The following is a 6,080-nucleotide window of genomic DNA, read 5'->3' on the forward strand; positions in this document are numbered from 1 at the left end:
TGTGGAGCGTGACGGTGGGAGGGAAGCGAGGAGTTTCCATGGGCTGCTCCTGTCCCAAGCACTCACTGTGCAGCTCCAAGGGGCTGGAATTGCAGTGCGGAACCAGGGATCCTGCCGCCCGCCCCGCCAGGCGCTGCCCGAAATAAAGCACTGCCTGACTGGAGCCTGCACTCTTCACCTGCAGCTGAAGGCCCCAGTCTGAGACCATCCTTCACGGTTATGGGGCCCTACAAAGTCCGCTCAGACTGCTGCCCTTGTGCCTGACTGCAGCTCGTGGGCAGGGGCAGCAACAGTTTTTTAGAGACGTGGTTTTATAATAGTCAGCCGCACAAGCCACATCTGTATTAGCCCCGTCCTTTCAGAAGGGGCATGGTAATGAGCGAGGTCGGAAGATGCTAATGATTAGTAGGTAGTCCGTCGTGTCCGACAATGATATCTTGAGTGTGCCTGGGCTCATTGGTTGTGGACTCACAAGGGGCTGAGGAGTCCAAGCTTTGTATGGCATGGGCATTCACAGTGGGGGCAAGGGAGTTGTCCTGGCTCTGTTGGTGCAGCTGCTGCTGTTGCTTTTTTCCTCTCACGAGCATCAATGAGTCGTAGGCGCCGCTGCTCTTCAAAGTTGTCATACGTGTGTCATACAAGAGACGCCAGCCTGTTCGGTCTTTTGCATGTTGCTCTAGCTGATCTGGTTTTAATGAGGCACTGCCATAAATATGCAGCACCTCATTAACATAATGGCAGCCATGGCGATTCGAAAGTGCTGCTTTCAAATCGTGCCCCGCCTGTGTAGATGGGGTCCTTTTGAAAGGACCCCTAATCTTCCAGAGCCCCTTATTCCTATTTGGTTTTAGGAATAAGGGGCTTTGGAAGATGGGGGGAGGTTCTTTCAAAAGGACCCCATGTACAAAGGCGGTGTGTGATTCAAAAGTGGCACTGGAATAAGGGGCGGACTGGGGGTTCCTCTTGAAAGGACCCCATCTACACAGGCGGTGCGTACTTTGAAAGCAGCACTTCCAAATTGCTGTGGCTGCCGTTATGCTAATGAGGCACTGCATATTCATATCAGCGTCTCATTAGCATCTTCTGACCTCACTCATTACCATGCCCCTTTCTGAAGAAAGGGGCTAGTGTATATGCAGCCACAATAATGACATATTTTAAAGCAAATGTGAAACGCAAGTCCTGTAGAGTAACATGGTAAATGTAAAGTGGGTCTGTCCCATGAAAGCTCATCACTGGATAAACCATTTTGTTCGTCTTTAAAGTGCTACATTTCTGCTGTTTTGTTTTGATGGTAAATGTAGAAATTGAAAGTCTATACCTGGGGATTCCAAATCTCTCGGTGGTCAGTTGATAAGGAGTAGGACGTCTTCCTGCCACCCTCCTGTTTGTGAGTCCGTTGTTGGCTGATCAGCCACTTGAATGACTCACGGGTTCAGTGGTCTGCTAAAGTCTGGCAGGCTTTTTCGTTTTTGGTTAGCTAGCTTCTCTCTGGAGTTAGACTCACCAGGCTGCAGCAGCCACAAAACAGGAATAGGAAGAGTCAGGTGTGTGGGCATTAAGAACCAGTGATGCTCCAGGTGCCCTATGCAGCTACATATTCTGGATATAAGGACAGCCCTGATCCACCTCCAGCACCCAAACTCCCTCCCTGAGCCTACATCCACTGGAGCACCTTGACCCCCTGCCCTAAGGTCAGTCTGAACCCCTATGCACACTCTGAACCCCTTGGCTCTATCCCAGGGCATGCATCCCAACCCCCTACTTCAGCCCAGTGAAAGGGATATTCCTGAGGCAATTCTGCACCAAAATTTTTAAAAATTGCAAAGCTCTACATATCTTAATTGTCAAAATAACAATATACTGTAATCTCATTTTCAATTAGTTGCTGATATTTATTTTATTTATTTGGGATAGAAGGGTAGGCTTGACATGGTGGGATCTGATAGGGAGGGTCTGAGTGGGGTTGGGTCCTGATAAAGAGGGAGTTCAGGTGTACAGGTGAGGACTGGCATCTCTGTACGCCGGGAGTTGCTCCCACTGTCTTTCCCATCCCCATGCATCTGGACGCACCCAAACTCCCTCCACACCTGAACCCCCTTACCCCACAGAACAGAGCTTTCTGCAGCCAGGGCAAGTTTCTTGGGCTTGATATGACCCAACTCTTGCTGTTCTGTATAGGGGAGGGGGAAGAGGGAATTCCATCCCCGTCCTATTCCCCAGCTTGGACTATTATGCCTGGGTAGTCAGGGCATCCCAAAATCCTCCTGTCTCCAGTGATTTTCTCCCTCGAGCTGCCTGAATAAACTGCGGGGAGGAGTCCGTGAACACTGGCTAACACAGCTTTTCTTTGTTTCCCCCCAGAAACATTTGCTGCAGTGAAGCAATGTTATTCCATGGGGAGGTATTCTTCTGCTGTGCTGCAAGTGTGCAGAATTTCCCAGATGTAATTACTGAGTGAAGGTGTGGGAGAGGAGTGATGGAGTGGGTGGGGTGGAACCTCAGAGAAGCGATGGGGGCAGGGCAATTACACCGCTGGCAACACTAATCAGCATCACTCAGAGGTATTAAATTTACTAAAACAAAACTCCTCTAAATGGTATCTCCACTGACTATACCTCTTTGTTTAAGGTAAGGCTATGCAGGGGGACTATGTTTGACCTGTATAAATGTTCACTAGTGATATACAGCCAATATTTTTCAAGCAGTTCCCACAAAAGTGCTTCCTTACCCTGCTTGTGGATGCTGCAGAAAGAAGGGGTGAACGATTGGAAAATCTACCTTTTGAGTTTTGAGTTGGCATAGTAAAGGAGCAACCTGTAAAATTTTGCAGCTTCCCAGTTATCTGGATATAGCTGCATTATTCTAACCCTGCTGCATGCTAATTAGATTGGAAAATCTACCTTTTGAGTTTTGAGTTGGCATAGTAAAGGAGCAACCTGTAAAATTTTGCAGCTTCCCAGTTATCTGGATATAGCTGCATTATTCTAACCCTGCTGCATGCTAATTAGCAATAGGTCATAAATGTCAGTTTTTTAAATCTGCTGAACAGCTTGCTGTAGAGATGTTTCTTCCCCACTTTGCAAGTGAGGGGGATGACAAAAGCAATGGCTGTGGTGTCTTTCTACAAGCTCAAAGTTTCCCCCATGTCTGGAAGATTAACTGGCCAAGTCTGTTTGATTTCTGCACTAATCCCTGCACTGCAGAGTCTTTCCCACTCTTCCTCTGCTTCTGTGACTTTTACACTGTAGAAATACTTAAATAGACATTGGGCTATAGAAAAGGGAATGATTCTACAATCCAGCAATTAGGGCACCTACCTCAGAGGTGGGACACCCTGAGTATAGACCCCTTGTTCCAATCAAGCTTTTATTATTTATCCACCACAGAACAGCTTCACTGGGGGTGACCGAGAATCACCCATATCAGAATAGCCATAGCTTAATTGTTAGAGCACATTCCTGAGGGTGGACATTCCCTGTTAATCTTTTCAATTGAATCTGAAGTGAAGTTATAAGGCTGGAAGTTATAAGGCAGAAGCACTACCCCTCCCTCTTTCTTTAGCCATTTTGCGGGGCGTGAAGCAGGTATTTACCTCCTACCTACAAGAATTGCCCTAAGTGCCTAAACTTACGTGTCTTCAGGAGGGATTTCAGTTCATAGGTTGCTAAACAGAGATAGTCATCTCGCTGGATTTAAGTGCTTACCCCCAGGAGAGTAGCGGGGCTTAGGGTACAACCCTTTATCGATGACTACTGTGGATCCCATTTTTAGGTGCCCATCTCTCCACGTTATTTTACAGAGAACTTAGGCACCTAATTCATCTTTGAGGATCTCAGTGTTGTTCCTGTGGTTTTCTCGTCATTTTAAATTAGGTGCTGAGTGACTCTCAGCATTGGAACATCCAAATCCCTTTGTGGATCCCCCACCCTTAAATACAAGCTTAATTTCAGGCATGTGAATTATCTAATTGAAATCATGAGACTACTCACATGCTTAAAGGTATGAATGCACTGAAGTATCTTGCTGAATTGGGATCTAAGCCAGTAAGTTAAGTTCAGTCAGATTGGTGTTAGAGGAGAATCCTCATGAGGCATTTCTAATCCAAGTTTGAAAGTACTGATGCAGGAAATTTCAAAGCATGCACTGTGGGGAGTTAGTCTGCCTAATGTATGACTCGGTCAGTTCAAAACTGCCTCAAACTGAACTTTATCTGTGCAGGTTGTCACAAAGCTTCAGATATATGGTATCCATCAAAAAACTTTGTTTCTACAGATCTAAGTCACCAGGATTTTGTCAGCACATCAGGAGACCAAGAGATTAATCCATCTGCTCTGCTAAGGCATTATGGTATGCACACATTTATCATCTCTATAGGTTTCACAGACATTTATTCATAATACTTCTCAGTATGTAATTTTTCTGTCTGTAAAAGCGGGATAATGATACCACACTCCTTTGTAAAACACTTGACAGCTGCTGATAAAAATTACTAAGGGCCTCTGGGCAATATCATCATACAATTAAAAAAAAATAGTAGTACTACTGGACATGTGTGCTGGACTTCACTGTCCTGAATGGTATGTTTTTGTGAGTGGTAAAACGAAGTAGGTGAGGTTAGCAGTACAGTTCCGGACCTTTGACTTTCCTTGCAAAATTAAATTTCATACAGGAAAAACATGTATTAGAATCAATGAAGAGAAAATGTACTATTCCTGACAGCTCATGGGGGGGGGGTGGGAAAAGGAAAAAGTCATCAAATTGTTTCTGCTGTGTTTCATCAAAATTAAATAAAACTTTGATCAGCCTTAATTTCTGTCTAATTTTTTTAAAAGTTATCCCTAATAACAATGAAAAATCAAGTCTTTTTTCAAATGATGAAGTAATAGAAAAAAGGCATAACCTCTATTTTTAATTTTATTTTTTTAGGTCTCCTTTGAGTTTAGTGGCCAGCTCTAAATTACTTAGTCCCACCCCAACAATTTAAGTGTAAAAACAAATATAAGGGACTTAGATCCTATCTTGTAATAAGCTCTGTACAAGTGTAGGGATCCACCTATACAGAATTTATTGGTAGGATTGTAGTGCGAAACTGCAGGGAAACAAATTTCTGATTTTCCTTAACTTTCAATAAACAATATGGAATTAACAATCCATGCAGAAATACAATTGCCATAACAATTCTTGCTGCATAGGGTTATTTATTATGTTCTTTCTTCTCATACCAAATCCTATTTGAATTGTGGAACATCAAGGAGCCCCAGTCACAAATCAGGATCTCATTGTACTAGGTACTAAGTAGGTACTAGGCACTAGGCAGGAACAACTATAGGACAAAAAAATGGTCCCTACCTCCAAAAGTTTACAAGCTAAGTATCAGATGAGAGACAGGCAGCTGGGGAGTATAAACAATGACCTAATGCCGATAATCATTTTAATAGTTCAGAAATGACCTCCAGGGATATAATAGCCTAATTCTTTGGGGTTTTGCATTTTAAAATGCAATATTAAAGATACTAAAGGTGTACTGAAGAATAAAGTTGGTAGACCTGAGGCACAAACACAAGAGGAAAATCCACATTATGAGCTTACATACTGCTATCCTTTCGGTTTTTTCATTTCACTGTTTGCTGTTTTTCCTACTGTCATCAGGTAACATTTTTTTACTGTTAACATCAACTTCCCATTCTTCCTCCTGCAGCCTTCTGCACTTCCTCACACTACTGTTTGCCTTTCACCTTGTGTTCTTGATCCAAACTTCTTCCACCATCTTTTTGTCTGGTACCATCTGTTCTATTTTCTGTCCTTCTTCATCCTGTCCAATGTTCTCCATCCTGTTGTCTTCTTCCTGCTACAATCTAACCATCTTTTCCTAGTTACCTATTCCCTTATCTTTCCTCATCACATTCCCCAATGCTGTTAATTACTGAGTACAACAAAGAAAGAGGAGCATTTAGAGTAGACTATGCTACAGATTTAAATGAAAGAATGCCTAAAAACAGGAGAATGAATTTGTAAATGTCTCAATAAAACACACACAGTTCTTCCTCCCAAAGCATGACGGATTTTAAAAGCAAACT

The sequence above is a fragment of the Carettochelys insculpta genome, chromosome 1 (genome assembly GCF_033958435.1).
Source record: "Carettochelys insculpta isolate YL-2023 chromosome 1, ASM3395843v1, whole genome shotgun sequence".
NCBI lineage: Eukaryota > Metazoa > Chordata > Testudines > Carettochelyidae > Carettochelys > Carettochelys insculpta.